Source organism: Saimiri boliviensis, chromosome 2 (genome assembly GCF_048565385.1).
Source record: "Saimiri boliviensis isolate mSaiBol1 chromosome 2, mSaiBol1.pri, whole genome shotgun sequence".
Lineage (NCBI taxonomy): Eukaryota > Metazoa > Chordata > Mammalia > Primates > Cebidae > Saimiri > Saimiri boliviensis.
In genome coordinates, this window is record NC_133450.1 from 173,789,994 (window position 1) to 173,806,333 (window position 16,340).

Sequence of the window (16,340 nt, forward strand, 5' to 3'; positions counted from 1 at the left end):
GTGCGATGGCGCGATCTCGGCTCACCGCAACCTCCGCCTCCTGGGTTCAGGCAATTCTCCTGCCTCAGCCTCCTGAGTAGCTGGGATTACAGGCACGTGCCACCATGCCCAGCTAATTTTTTGTACTTTTAGTAGAGATGGGGTTTCACCATGTTGACCAGGATGGTCTCGATCTCTCGACCCCGTGATCCACCCGCCTCGGCCTCCCAAAGTGCTGGGATTACAGGCTTGAGCCACCGCGCCTGGCCCCTAGTCTCGATCTCTTGACCTCGTGATCCACCCGCCTCGGCCCCCCAAAGTGGTGGGATTACAGGCTTGAGCCACCGCGCCCGGCCTCATTGTCCATATTTTTTAATTTCAGCATTTGTCAGAGAAAACTTTGTCATAGACTGGCAACTTCTGAGATCCTTTCTGTTTCTAAAAGCCTCTTTAGTTTTGTCAAAATAAATCTGGTGGCTGCTGACTTGGTCTCCAGAATGAGCTGGCTCCATGAGGCTCTAGAATACGTCTTTGTTTCATCCTGGTATCTCCTGTGCCTACCACAGTGCCTGGATTACATAAATTAAAAGGTGCATTGGATTACATAAATCAGAAGGTGAAATGATCCCTGCTGAGTTGCAGTTCCTGTATGGAAGGAGTACACCCCAAGAGGAGGGGGTGAGCCCATGGACTTCCAGCTTAGTCCTAAATGTGCAGTAAAAGCAGTCAAGTTGGTTCTACGCTCCAAGTTCAATGGTCACGTTCCTCAATCCTGCCCAAAATCTGAATCTAGGATAGGTGTCTGCTATGGTCTAAATATTTGTGTCCCCCAAAATTAGTATGTTAAAGCCTAACCTCCAATGCAACAGGATTAAGACGTGGGGCCTTTGGGAGGTGATTAGGTTATGAGGACTCATGTAGTGCCCTTATAAAAGAGGCTTCAGGGAATCGACTTGCCCCTTCTATCCTGTGATCATACACAGAAGGCACCATCTATGAGGAATGGAACCTCACCAGACGCCAAATCTGCCAGCACCTTGCTTGGATTTCCTGGCTTGCAGAACTGTGAACAATAAAGTTTTGTTTATAAATTACCCAGTCTAAGATATTTTGTTATAGCAACCTAAACATACTGAGACGGTGTCAAAAGCAGACTCAACATGATTCTTTAAATGGGCATTTCCCTGTGTCTTCCTAAAATCAGGCTTTTTACAACAGAGGCAGCACATTTATTCATTGAGAACCAGGGTGCCTGGATACAAATTTTGGCCTGGCCATTAGCTAGATGCATGACATTGGTCAAGATGCTTCACCCACTGTACCTCAGGTTCTTTACTTATAAAACGTGAGTAATAACTGTAACTGCCTCATAAAGTTGTTATGTGGATTAAATGAATTTATATACTTAGAACAGTGCTGTTCACATACTTACGTGTTTAATTATAATTTTGACTATTGAGTCTCAAGAAATAAAGGAATAGAAGAAAAAAATATTAAAATGGTCCTAAAAGAAATATTGATACATTTCGAAGACTGAAGGAGAACCTCATCAAAGTCCATAAAAAGGTAATTATAAACCTTATAAAACTCATTTCACGCAAAGGATAACAGAGGTTGAATACCCTTAAGTAGGTTCAATATTGATTAATTGAGACAGAGTCTCACTCCATCACAGAAGCTGGAGTGCAATGGCGCCACCTTGGCTCACTGCAACCTGTGCCTCCCGGATTCAAGGGATTCTTCTGCCTCAGCCTCCTGAGTAGAGTAGCTCTGACAGCAGACACGCAACTCCACGCCCGGCTAATTTTTGTGTGTGTGTGTATATATATATATATATATTAGCAGAGATGAGGTTTCACCATGTTGCCTACGCTGGTCCCAAACTCCTCCAGCTTCGGCCTCCCAAAGTGCTGGGATTACAGGCGTGAGCCAGTCCACCTGGCCCCAAAACTAATTTAGATAAATTCTTAAAGAGTGAATGTATAGACGGTTATTGGGAAAACTGATAACCATATCACTTTTCTGAGGTGATAGGGAACCGAGAAACAGAACTTCTTGTCTACATATTAAAATGACTTTGGAAACTTAGAAAAATACCAGGGTCAAGGTCCTGTAGCGGAGCCTATTCAACCACGATCTCTAGAGATGAGGCCCATGCACTTTTTTTTTTTTTTTTAAAGTTCTCCACCTGCTTCTAAGGGTGCCCCAGGGTTTAGAAACGACTCAGTCAGATTCTTAAGAGTAATTTGTCTTAACTCTTTCATCTTGCATATAATTTCCGTTCTGTTATCCCCAACCAGAATTCCACTCCGTCATACCAGTCTCTCCTCATTTTTTCTGCTGGCTCTTTGCAGCGTGTTTCATCGTGGCTGCTGCCTGTCTGTTACAGCCTTCCCACGTGAGAGCCCCCGCCCCGCCCCAGGAGAAAATACATGTTTATCATTCAGTCAGTATTAGGCAAAATCGTAACAGCATTAACAATAGCAATAATTAGTCGCCCCAGTTCTCCCCAGGTTAGATCTGCAGAAACACTTGGGCTAGGATGCCCTCAGGACTATCCAACAAGTGGATGTACCACAGTGGCGTGGAAAGCTGCAGCGTTCTATGTTGGCCAAGTGAAGTACAGACACCAAGCCGTAGCTACTAGGGAAAGAACGAAACGTCTTCGCTGCCAGTCGGCAGTCTGCTTGAAATATTCTGAATCCTTAATCTTAGCAGTATTATTTGTTTCTCCCGAAAAACAAAATTTCCAAATACCAAGAAGTCGTTTTGCATCGCCAAAAGCTGCATAGGGGCAGGCTGCCAACGGGAGTACCTGGGCACACTGCAGTGGCGTCTCTAGGCAGGTTCCTTTAACCTTCTTTAGCTTAGGGCAACTCCTCACTGCGGTGCTGCTCCACAGCCAGCCCCCGCGCGCAGCCCTCCCCACGCCCGCTAGGCTGCAGAGCTGGAGTCCGCCGCCCACGCAGCCTTCCAGCCGCAGTGCGCGGCCCGGGCTTTGGACGCGCCTGCGCGCGAGCGGGGGAGGGCGGGCCGCAGCCTGAGGAGGCGGGACAGGCCCTCGCGGTGTGCAGCTCATTGGCTCTCTCCTGCAGTCCCCGCCTCCGAGCGTTCGAGGCGGCGGGGCGGGCCACGTCAGGCAGCCGGCGCTGGGCTGAGCTTGTGGCAAAAGGGAGGTAAGCCGTGTGGGGCGGCGGGCTGCCACCGCTGCCCCCTGCTAGAGAGCCGCCGGGTCGCGCCGCCTGCGGCCCGGTCGGCTTGCATGGAGGGCGGCTGCGGCCCTGCGGGGCTGGGGCTGCGCTGGGAGACGGAGCAGTGGAGCATGTGGCGGCAGGGCCGCGTCGCGGCGGAGGGCAGGTCCTGCTGTTTGCACTCGTCCGGCCCTGCCGGGGCTCTGAGCTCCTGGAGGACCAGGCCTTCTGAGGTTACGGATCTCCGAGATACCTGGGCAGGGCTGGCTCTGGTGGCCGCGGTGGGACTCAGTGGGATCCCGACTCGGAAGCCTGTCGGCGCGATCTTTGCATACTTAGCTGCAGCAGGTTGCAGTCGTCCTACTCTCTCCTTCGACGGGTTCCCTAGCTGGGCGCAGAGCAGGAGATTCTGGCCGCGTCCTGCCTGGCCTGGGGTGACTGTCTCTTTCTCATTCCCGGTGACTCACTTAGATCGTGTCCACTTAGAATGCAAAGGCTTATGGGTGGGCAGGGCCTGTTTTCAGCCTCTTAGTTCTCTGGCTCTGTCCGTACCTGCGGAAGATACCTGAAAAAATACTATATATATATATTTTGAAATTTTCGCAGCAGATAACGTGGGGAGACATGCAGTTGTGTTGCATTTACCCTTCATCAGTTTTAGTTTCAGTTGTGGCGTCCTGATCTCTCAGTGTGGTTCCTTAATTTGGAGCTTTTGAAACAGTGAAATCATCCTCCCAGTTTCATGCATTCATTCATCCATTCCAAACTTTTTTGATGGATTAATGATGGTCAGCCTCATACCAGATACTAAGATTGGCATTTCCTGCGTTTTCTTCCAGTTTATATACCAGTTTTATTGTCTAGATTTGAGGGTTTTTTTTGTTTGTTTGTTTTCAGGTTCTAGTATCCCTTAAACCAGGCATCCCCAAACTACGGCCGTGGGCCGCATGCGGCCCCCTGAGGCCATTTATCCGACCCCCTGCTGCACTTCAGGAAGGGGCACCTCTTTCATTGGTGGTCAGTGAGAGGAGCACAGTATGTGGCGGCCCTTCAACGGTCTGAGGGACAGTGAACTGGACCCCTGTGTAAAAAGTTTGGGGACACCTGCGAACCATGGTGGCCCTGAGGGGTAATCCTGATAACTGTATCAGTAATGACTCCAGGTTTCAGTGGCCTATCTGTAAGAAGGGGAATGGATTAGTATAATTTGAGATTTTCAAGGAGAGGAGGGGTAGATGGTGTGTTTCCTGAACCGTGTTAGCAGTTAGAAAGTAACTATTTTAAAAACACAGGATGTATTTTATATTATGTTTTACTGTATCAACGAACATTGTATCCATCCACATTCACTTTTTGACTAGCAAGCAAGTACATGTTTGCAATTTTGATTCACATCCAGTTCCTGCGTAGAAAGCACTGTGACTCATCTAAATTTTGAAATGTAGTAATCATGAGCTATTTACTGTTACATACAAAGGTATGATATTGAAACAATTGCATAAAAATGCAATTTTCAAAGTATTTTGACTTGCTTTGATAGATTAGTGGAAGCTAAAACCTCTACATTGATTATTGGCTTACTTAATCAGTGCTAGGTAGTCACGATTGCTTGGCTAGTATTTATCAATATTGTGTCTATTTTAACATTTGTTTCATTAACCTGAAATTTACTGGATTTTAGCTAATTGTTGCCTCCAGTTGAAGCCTGATAATCAAAAGGCCAATACATAGTTTGAGATCAAAATTTTCATGGAGATGTAACAAGAGTTTTTATTTGTTGATTGACTGCTGATACTTACCAGTAAATCGTTTGGCCTTTTTCCAGGTCTAAAAGGATTTTTAAAACAGTTAGTCTGAGACATAGTATTGTTAGCTTCATGATACTTTTGGGATATTGTCCACAAATCATTAGTTGAATTAAATTGTATATATCACCATTAGGAGTTTGGGAAATTTAAGAAAGTAGAGATCGAGACCAACCTGGCCAGCATAGTGAAACCCCGTCTTTACTAAAATATAAAAAAATTAGCTGGGCATGGTGGCTCATGTCTGTAGTCCCAACTACTCGGGAGGTTGAGGCAGGAGAATTGCTTGAACCCAGGAGGCGGAGGTTGTAGTGAGCCGAGATTGCGCCACTGTACTCCAGCCTGGCACCTGGCGACAGAGCGAGACTCTGTCTCAAAAAAAAAAAAAAAAAAAAAAAAAGTTTGCATTTGCTACATTTTTTTTTTTTTTTTTTTTTTTTTTTTTTGGTGACAAAGTATCACTCTGTCACCAAGGCTGGAGTGCAATGGCACGATCTCTGCTCACTGCAACATCGACCTCCCGGGTTCAAGTGATTTTCCTGCCTCAGCCTCCCAAGTAGCTGTGATTACAGACACATGCTATCATGCCTGGCTAATTTTCGTATTTTTAGTAGAGATAGGGTTTCATCATCTTGGCCAGGCTGATCTCGAACTCCTGGCCACAAGTGATCCACCTGTCTTGGTGCTACATCTTTCAGTTCCAGAAATGAACCTCATCAAGATTGGAAGGTTAGCGCAGGAAAATTCAAGAACTGAGGACATTAGCATTCGAGTATAAAAAAACCACAATAAGAAATACAATTATATTATATTTGGAGGAAATATAGGGTAATAATAGTGTCAGGATTATTAATGAGTTTATAGCAAAACTTGATCTTAATCAGTATTTCTTGATATATGACAATGAACTTGGTTTAAGTACAAAAAGAAAATTGGGTGCTAATTTAAATTTTGATCAAGTGGGTAGTACATATTAGAAAATGAGAAATCTATAGATCTAGAGATGTATGTTATAATAAGGTATAGTATAGTTATATGAGTATAATATAAATCTATGATTCACAATTAGTAATAGATTGAATGGAGGTTGTGTTGCTATTTCCACGTAATAGGAAACATGTTTTGCTTAGCCAGTAGGACAAGGAATATTTGTGAATTTCCCCTATGTAAATGATTTGAAACAACAAAGCTTTAAGTGATGTGGAATAGCCCGTCTATTTTCAAACAATGGATTGAAATATAGTTTTTATAACCCCCTAAGTACTTATGGCCTCATATTGGAAGTAATAAAATTTCGTTTATGATTTTAGAAGTTTATATTGGCTTTCATTTAATTAGCCTGTGTTACTTTAGTATATTTTGAAGATGTTTCAAAACCCTTGACTTTACTGTATAGTTTTCCATTGTTCTTGATGGGAAAACATTTCTTTAGGCCAAAGGGAGTTGATAATCCAATTTGCATAGATAACTATTATTTATTTAAAGCTTTATCTTTTCACTTGCCTGGGGACCAATGAAGCATTCCACCGAAGCTCCTAAACTGAAGATTTCACTTCTTTCTAGTACCTTCGAATGTATCTTCTAAGCTCCTCTTGGTCAGATGAGTTCTTGCTAATTTGGCTGATAAGTGTGTTGAACAAATGTAATATAGTAATTTTGAGTGTTGTAACTGTAGTTTTGTTATGAACTTTTTTTGGTTGCCAGAGTGTATCTTTCCCATCTCTCGTGACAAGCCTTTCTACTTGGCCTATCTGCTTTCATAATTTACACTTAAGTTTTACCCTGTTTCACAAGCATTGTGCATGTTGGTTTATGTAAGCAAATGTAGGGTTGGTATCTGCTATTAGGGCATACACATGGGGAGGAATGGAGGAAACTTTTTATTAAATGTTTTGAATTGTTGAAACATTTAAATGCATTTTTAAAGAGTCATAATTATTAAAGGTATTATATTCAGCATTTATTATTTATTCCTTCATTCAACAAAGACAGCAACTACTTTGGTGCTAGGTCCCTAGCTTTTCTTTAAGGAACTTACAGTATTGCATGAACAACATAAGCAAGGCCAAAATACAATGAGATAAAGATTACAATTTAGTTGTTCACACAGCGTACAGTGGGGTATAGAAGAAAACTGTGTGCAAGGTTTGAGAAGATTCAGAGAAGGCTTGTGGAAGAATTTTCCTCTGAATTGAAGTTTGAAAGTAAGTAGGAATTAGCTGGTAAGGTTAGAGGATAAGACATTCCAGGCACAAGAAAGCAGTGAGGACAAACAGATAGGTTAGAGACAGAATATAGGCCCTTCATGTGTTAGGAGATAATAGAGAGTTGAATTTTAAAAAGTAAACAAGGGATAAATGATGATAGTGTTCTTCCCACAATGTTAGCCATTTTGAGCTTTATTCTGGAGGCTATGGTGATCCATGAGTAATAGATTTTAAGTGGAAGAAAGTTAAGATCAGTTTCTTGAGGCAGTGTGAGGAATGAATTGTAGTGGAGTAAGGCAAAAATTTCCGTTAGACGGGACAGAACTCTGCAAATGCAGTGGCACTTGAGAGAACAGGGTGGATTTCAGATATATTCAGGTGATTGAGTTAGTGGCCAGATGGATGTAGGGGATGCAGAAGTGATGGAGCCAAGGATACCTCTTAGGTTTATGACTTCCCAAGAAAGGAATCACATGAGGAATATCAGATGTATGGGGAGAATAAAATCACTAGTCTTGGGCATGGGTTTGGGTCACAGAGTTGGTGCTGTTCAGTGGGCCTTTGGTTGCTTTGTTCTGGAGATAGAGAGAATTCTAGGCTGGAGATAGAGATTAGGATGCTATCAACTTATAGGTAGTTAAAACAATGTGAGAATGGATGATGCCTAAGAGCAAGTTTGTAGAACAAGAAAAAATGTGATTCTTTATAAGTGTGAAAATAAAGATATTTGTACAGACTTGTGTTTTCTCTCTGGCGGCATTTCCTTAGGAATGCTGTGTGTGTCCAGCACTCCGGAAGGCCTGGTTGGGTTTCTAGTCCTCCTTAACCACTTATCTCCCATATGAGAGTGTGTAAAATAGGAACACGTGCTCTACCTCCATTTAGGAACTTGCCTGGGATACAGAAGAGGCCATGTGTCTCAGAGTTGTTAAGGGCTTATTTTTTAAAAAACCACTGGAGTTTTCCCCAGAAGGGAAACCCTGGGAAACATCACCCTGTAAGAAAGACGACCCAATGAAAAAGATGGAAGGAACAGCTTAATGACAGTGTCCAGCAGATAAGGAGGGAGAGAATCCAAGAAGAGACTGGTCAGATACCATTAGGGAATAGAAGAGAGAGCGAACTACAGATTTTGGAAGGTTTCCCAGATAGGCCAGGATCATTAATTTGTAATACTACCAGTACATATGATTGGGTGACTTTTGGCAGCAAAATTCACTAGAACCAGAGATGATGAATAGTTGGATTGATACAATATTTGGATTTTGTTATGTGCATATGGTAAGAATGCAAAAGAGTTTAAAATATTGGTGAAAGAATGGTCAGAGTTATGGAATGTAAAGTTTAGACTGGTTACGGATGGTGACAGAGTGAGGAGGAGCTGAGAGATTGATAGAACATAATTGGTTCAAAGAATTAAAAGTCTGGATGAAATAAATATACAAGTGTTTGTAGCTAAAAGGGAGATAACTTCAAAAGGATAGAAATACTCTGCGGTCAGAGTAGAATATTGGAATTTAAGATTTTTAGGGTCCAGATGGTGTATAGGGTTTGGCTGTGGATACAGATGGTAGAAACAGAGATGTTTGGGAACAATGAGGCTGGTGGTGTGTTGGATGAATTGCTCACCTAGACATTGACCCCAGATGACTGTGGTACCCAGGGAGGAAAGGTGGAACATAATCCTAATTGCTGAGGACTTGGATTGCCTATGGTGGTCATCAGTATATATGAGAGATGAAGATACTTAGATGTTATGCCCTCAGAGGTACAGGGGATGGTGGTGGGATGGGGTAAGTGGTCTGGAAACATTCCTGTGGGTCTATGATTAGCATGATTAGCTTTTACTGATGGGGGGCACCAATGAAGGGGAGTTTAGCTTCTATTAGGCCTGGGAGGTATGGGGACCATCTAGTGAAGAGGCTGAGGATATAAGAAAGCTGGTTGACTATGATATCATTGTAAAAGCTTGGGAAGGAATCAGAAAGGGAGGAAAGATTATTTAGAGGAGAAGAGGACAGGTTGGAAAGAGGTTAGATTTGGTTATAAGGGTGACAGCGATTTTCTGAAGTGTATATGGCTAGCTTTTAGCAGTTTGGACTTTTAAGTTTTGATGAAGCTTTCTGTTGTCAACGTTACCCACCAAGTCACAGTTTCTCTTGGAGTAGGGCAGTTGGCATAGTACTGTTTCTAAATTTAAAAATAACGTATATGTCTCCAGTGAATATTTGTGTTACCTGTTGGAGAAAGGATGGACAGTGTGGCCTATTTGCCTTTATGTACCTTTTCCTGACCTTTGAACTCCCAAAATAGTTCTGCAAATACATTTCATCATGCGTGCCAATTCTTATCTATTGGTAGAATTAGAAGGTTATGTTGAGTATTTTTAGGTCAATTCTGGGCCCAGAAGTATAGAAAATGCTTTGATGTGAATGACAGTTGCCATGAATGTGGGAGGTGGGCATACCTGCATTTACCTAAGATTTCCATCTGTTGTTTTCTGACCTGGAGTCTGTTTCTAAGGACAGCTCCTCACTCATGCACTAGGTTTCATTCCTTTACCTTCCCAAGGATTTAGCTCTAGCATCTCTCTCTCTAACCATTGCATTTCTCCTCCCTTCAGTATGCCAGTATGCTAATATTTTTCCATGTTAAAATAATAGTTTTTGATTCCATTCCTGCTTAAGCCACTGCACAATTTGTTACCCCCTTTGGTATAACTATACTTGTACCCAATTACTTTCCTTCTATTCTTTCTTAAACTTACTTTAAACAGGCTTTTTTCTCTCACCTGTATCAAAAAATTGCTCTTCTAAAAGTCATTGTGGACTTTATTTTTCTTCTAGAGACAGAGTCTTGCTCTGCTGCCCACACTGAAGTGCGATGGTGTGATCATAGCTCACCACAGCCTTGAACTCCTGGGTTCAAAGGGTACTTCTGCCTCGGCTCCTGAGTAGCTAGGACTGCAGATATGCAACCACCATCACTGGCTAATGTTTCTGTTTTTTGTAGAGGTGGGGACTTAGCATGTTGCCCAGGCTGGTTTTGAACTTCTGGCCTCTAGCAGTTGTCCTGCCTGGGCCCAGAGTATTGGGATTACGGGTGGAGGCACCATGTCTTACCCTTTCATTTTTCTTAATCTAAAAGTCTGTTCAAAATTTTTACCTCTCAGTTGACCTGTCAGTGTTTTTTTGAGATAGCTAGTCATTCTTTGCTTCTTTATTTTTGTTTTTCTTTTCTTTTCTTTTTTTTTTTTTTTGAGACAGAGTCCCACTTTGTCAACCAGGCTGGAGTGCAGTGGCACAACCTTGGCTCACTGCAACCTTCATCTCCCAGGTTCAAGTGATTCTCCTGCCACAGCCTCCTGAGTAGCTGAAAGTACAGGCATGTGCTACCACAGCCAGCTAATTTTTGCATTTTTATTAGAGATAGAGTTTCACCATGTTGGCCAGACTGTTCTTGAACTTCTGACCTCAAGTGATCCACCCACTCTGGCCCCCAAAGTGCTGGGATTACAGGCATGAGCCACTGTGCCTGGTCCACTCTCTGCTTCTTAAAATGCTTTCTTCCGTTACTAGCAAAGATGCCACAATTCCTGGTTTTCCTTTTACCTCATTTTCCCTTTTTAGATTCCTTTACTGGTTCTTCCTTATCTTTCTGATAAGAGGGCTATTAACATTGGAGTGCTTCAGGGCTCAGTCATTAGACCTTATGCTTCTGGATCATATCATTCAGCTTTTAAATATTAGCTTTATTATTATTACTAATTAATTTATTTTTTGAGATGGAGTCTCCCTGTCACCCAGGCTGGAGTGCAGTGGCACTATCTCAGCTCACTGCAACCTCTGCCTCCTGGGTTCACGCGATACTTCTGCTTCAGCCTTTCAAGTAGCTGGAACTACAGGCATGCACCACCATGCCAGGCTAATTTATGTCGTTTTAGTAGAGACGTTGGTCAGCCTGGTCTTGAACTCCTGACCTCAAATGATCTGCCCACCTCGGCCTCCCAAATTGCTGAGATTTACAGTTGTGAGTCACTGTGCCTGACCTAAATAATAGCTTTAAGTACTAGTAATACCCTACTGGCCTCAAAATTTATGTTTTCAGCCTGGCCTTGTCTTGATCTCCTGACTCCTTATATCCACTGCCTACTCAGCGTTTTCTGTTTGGATGACTAATATATATTTCAAACTCAACTCCTGAATTCCCTTTTCTAACCTATAATCTTCCCTATCTCAGTTAACAGAAACTGCATTCTTTTCATTACACAGGCTAAAAACCTGGGTATCATCCTTGACTCTTCTTTCTCTCACTATGTATATATACTGTTACTTTGGAAAGCGTGTTGGCTATACCTTCACGATGTATTCACAATCCAAGTACTTGTCACTACCTGTGGCTCTCTCCCTAGTCTAAGCCTCATTGTTTATGCCCCGGATCTTGCAATAGCCTTTGTATTAGTTATTTGTAGTTACCTACCCCCAACATTTTGTGGCTTCAAGCAACAGTTACCCATTAATTTGTGATTCTGTGGTTGGCAACTTAGGTTGGGCTTGGGCTAGATGTGGGGAAGCTCTTTTGCTGGTCTTGTTTTCAGCCCACTCATGTAGTGACGGGGACTGGTAGGTTTGGAGGCCTCAGCTGAGGTGGCTTGTCTCTGCTCTAGGTGGTTTAGTAAACTGTCTCATGTTTATCTTTCTTTACGTGGTGGTCTAATGGAAGCAAGAGAACAAAAGGAAACTGTGGCCTTTTGAGGCCTAGACTTAGAACTTCACCTGCTGTTGGTGAGAGTAGATCACAAGGTCAAGCCAGATGAAGGGGATAGAAAATTAGTTTACTTTTTTATGAGGGGAGCCGCAAAGTCACTTTGTAAAGAGGTTTGTATACAGAGGTTGGGAGCAATTGGAGGCTATTTTTTGCAGTCTGTCCTGTCCTTCTAAGAGATTGCTTCTGTTTCCCCCTACAGTATTGTTGGAACCGCAGCCAGAGTGATTTTTTTTAAAACATGAGTTAGTTCTCTTCTCTGCTCCAAAACCTCCAGTGGCTTCCCACTGCCACCCAAAGTAAAAGACAGTCTTGGAATTGTCCTTTGAGGCCATGATCTAACACTTTTGTTGCCTCTCCAACTTCTTTTACAGCCACTCTGCCCCTCTCTTGCTTAATCTGCTCAAATTAACCTCTTTGCTGCTCTTCGAACATCCAAGGCATGCTTTCCCCATGGCTTTGGCACTGCTACTCTTTCTGCCTAGAATCTTCATTTCTGAGCTGACGAAACTGTTCCTTTACCCCCTTTATGTCTCCTTGAATAGTTCCTGATAAGCCTTTCTCTGATCTTCCTTTTAAAAATAGAAACCTCTCTCTAATGCCGTCTCTCCCCTATCCTGGTACTTTTATCCGTAGCATTTATCGTCAGAAATGCTGTATAATTTACTATTTTGCTTATTTTTGTCTTCGCTCTGCTAGGAATGTAATCTATAAGGGCAGGGATTTTTCTCCATATTCCCAGTACACAAGGTAGGCATCTCATAACTATTTCTTGAATGAAGGAATGAAAGGTACTACAACCTTTTTCAGGCTTAGGTATCTCTTCTATTCTGTATGGAAAAGCTCTGGGCCATTATCTGAGGAAATTCCTGGTCTCCTTTGTAAGTACTTTTGCAATATCTATCTATCTGTCTGTCTGTGTGTCTGTCTGTCTAGAGTCTTGCTCTGTTGCCCACGCTGAAGTACAGTAGTACCATCTTGGCTTATCGCAACCTCTGCCTCCCAGGTTCAAGTGATTCTCATGCCTCAGCCTCCCAAGTAGATGGGATTACAGGCACGTGCTACTACACCTGACTAATTTTCGTATTTTTAGTAGAGACTGGATTTCACCATGTTGTCCAGGCTAGTATCGAACTCCTGACTTCAAGTGATCTTTCCAGCTTGGTCTTTCAAAGTGCTGGGATTATAGGTATGAGCCACTGCGGCCAGCTGCAATCCATTTTTTAAAAGAATACTTGTCCAAGTATTCTTCCACATCCAGATTCTAATTTATGCTTTGCAAGAAGACTATCATGTTCTGTTATCAACTATATGTAATACTTTTTCGTGGTACTTAGTAGCAACCTCTTTGAGTTGTAAGTCATAGCTTTTTTTGTTCAAAGCAAAGCTGAAACAGTATGTGAAAAGAATAGAACATTTTCAAAACTTTTCTAAGGTCTTAGACTCTGTCTCCATCTCCAAATACATTACTGAGAACTTCAGATACATGTTTTAATATTCAAAATAAAGCTATTTGACATTTGAATTTATAGTGTACTCTTACTATAAAGTCAATCTGAACCATGAAGCTATTATAAGGAGCATAACATTGAAATGAATGATTATGAATAAAAATGATAATCTCTATGTGCCTCAGCCTCCAATTTATTTTTGTATTGTGATTTTGTATTTTGGTTTTGTTGCAGACCATTAAGGAAATCTTCATCCATGCAAATTAGCAGTTGAAAATGGTAATAACTTTTTTTTTTTTTTTTTGAGACGGAGTTTTTGCTCTTGTTACCCATGCTGGAGTGCAATGGCGCGATCTCGGCTCACCGCAACCTCCGCCTCCTGGGTTCAGGCAATTCTCCTGCCTCAGCTTCCTGAGTAGCTGGGATTACAGGCACGCGCCACCATGCCCAGCTAATTTTTGTATTTTTAGTAGAGACGGGGTTTCACCATGTTGGCCAGGATGGTCTCGGTGTCTTGACGTCGTGATCCACCTGCCTCGGCCTCCCAAAGTGCTGGGATTACAGGCTTGAGCCACCGCGCCCGGCCTGGTAATAATTTTTTTTTAACAGTTCACGTTGCAATCTTACAGTCTCTAGTTACTTTTTTTGTTTCCTTTTTAAAATGTCTTTCTGTGGAAAATTTAAAACAAACACACATTAATAGGGAGTATAGTAAATGAACTTAATTTCAGCAACATCAGCATTTTGTCAATCTTGTTTTTCTCTCTAACATTTTTTTTCTCCCTAGCTTTTTTCAGTTTTTAAGCAATTGTCTTTAATAAGGACTTCTTAAAGTGTAATTACTATGTCATTAATCAACCCTAACAAAATTGATATCGGTTACTAAATATTATCCAATATAATTCATATTCGGAATTTCTCAGTTGTGCCAAGGTTGTTTTAGTAGAATTGTTTTTTTTTTTTTTTTTTTTTCTCTGAGACAGTGTTTCGCTCTTGTTACCCACGCTGGAGTGCAATGGCGCGATCTCCGTTCACCGCAAGCTCCGCCTCCTGGGTTCAGGCAATTCTCCTGCCTCAGCCTCCTGAGTAGCTGGGATTACAGGCATGCGCCACCATGCCCAGCTAATTTTTTGTATTTTTAGTAGAGATGGGGTTTCACCATGTTGACCAGGATAGTCTCGATCTCTTGACCTCGTGATCCGCCTGCCTCGGCCTCCCAGAGTGCTGGGATTACAGGCGTGAGCCACTGCGCCTGGCCCCTAGAATTGGTTTTTTGAAATCTGAGTCACATAAGTTTCCCAAATACAATATAATTTGGTTATTATGTCTGTTTAGTCACTTACTCTGCACGATCCCTACACTCTTTCTTTTTCCCATGTCATTGATTTGTTGGAGAAACAGAGTCCTTTGTCCTGCTAAGTGTCCCAAATTCTGGACTTCACCTATTGCTCTGCAAGTGGTTTTGTACTGAAGAGGTGCCTTCTCCCTTATCTCATCTATTCCTTGTGAATTGGTAATTAAATGCAGAGAGCTGTGTGTATTAGTGGCATTTTTTTTTTAGGTAAGAGTATTCTTACAAAAGTCTGTGTATATCCTACACTATCACCTCATAAGGAAACAATGTGTGGTATTCTTACTTTTAGTGATGCTAAGGTGAATCAGTGGATTCAAGTGGGCTCATCCTGATCCCTCTAACATAAAGTTCTCTATCTTCCTTTAACTTAATAGTTTTAGTAACAGTTGATGATTCATTCACAAATCAAATTATATATTAACAAAGTAACTTCATATTGGTAAAGATTTTTCTTAAAGACCTAAGTATGCTTTAATTTTCTCTTTCCTCATGTTTCTTTACACAATACAACCAATTTTTCCTTGCCCCCTCATCTTACATTTAGACATATACACAATGCCTTCAGTACATGTTGAACATTTGACATAAAGCCTGTAAGGAGATATGAAATGGGACGGACAATAAGGAAGGCAAGGTAGGGAAGTAAGGATTATCTCACTGCCTGTCTCCTCTCCTCTCTCTCTCACTGGTTTCAATTTATAATATTTTAAAAGCTGTGCTGGATAGGTATGCATTAGAGGGCCACTGAGGCCTTACAGGGATTGTAAAGTGGATAGGACTGGGGCTGGTGTTGACTGCAGCGTTGGTGTTAGGTATGAATTGAATGTAAATCCAGGCTGCAGCTAAGCACACATGTTTTAACAATTGTTGCGTGTAGTCAAGATTGGCTCCAAATAAAATTAAGAAGCAGATGAAGCTTATATAGTCTGCATGTAGCATCCTTTTATCATGTATCTTTTCTTAGCTGATGTGGACGAAAGTACATTGTACTCCCAAGAATTTAGGAGACTCATACATTGCTGCATTATTTTAGAAACAGATGAATGATTCCTTTTGACCTCTGCATCTTAGTGTATGACTGCTTCGTTCTTCCAGTTATCTGAACCCCAAACTTTGGAGTCACCCAAAACTAGTTTGGATGTCATTCTGCATCTAGTCCATTAGCAAATCTTACCAAATATTTCTGAAATACTTATAACTGCAGGCATGTACCCTTTGACTGAATGGAGACCTAATGTATATATAATATGGTGACTATAGTTAATGATAATATATTGTACAGTTGAAAGTTACTAAGAGAGTAGATTTCAAGTGCTGTCACCATACACACACACACACACACACACACACAGACACACACACACACACACACACACACAAAATGGTAACTAAACGAGGTGATATGTTTGATTTTGGAAATCATTTCACAGCATATACGTATATCAAAACATCTTGTTTTATACTCTAAATATACAGTTTTTATTTGTCAGTTGCTGTGGTTTGAATGTTTGTCTCTTTCAAAACTCATGTTTAAATTTAATTGCCATTGGCCAGGCACTGTGGCTCATGCCTCTAATCCCAGCACTTTG

The 16,340-nt window shown here is 41.9% G+C and overlaps 1 protein-coding gene across 3 annotated transcripts in view; it reads left to right on the plus strand.

Annotated features, from left to right (window-relative positions):
- The first annotated feature begins 3,083 nt into the window (after positions 1 to 3,083).
- The window catches only part of FOCAD (focadhesin), a 312,140-nt gene continuing 298,883 nt past the window's right edge, over positions 3,084 to 16,340 (plus strand). Inside the window, exon 1 of one of the 3 annotated variants that reach the window (XM_074394918.1) lies at positions 3,084 to 3,155. The gene's annotated coding sequence lies outside the window, so the exon portion shown is untranslated. Of the gene's footprint in view, positions 3,156 to 3,300; positions 3,605 to 16,340 lie in introns of those variants that run through there. The other 2 variants (XM_003928127.4, XM_074394919.1) reach the window with 2 other exon arrangements.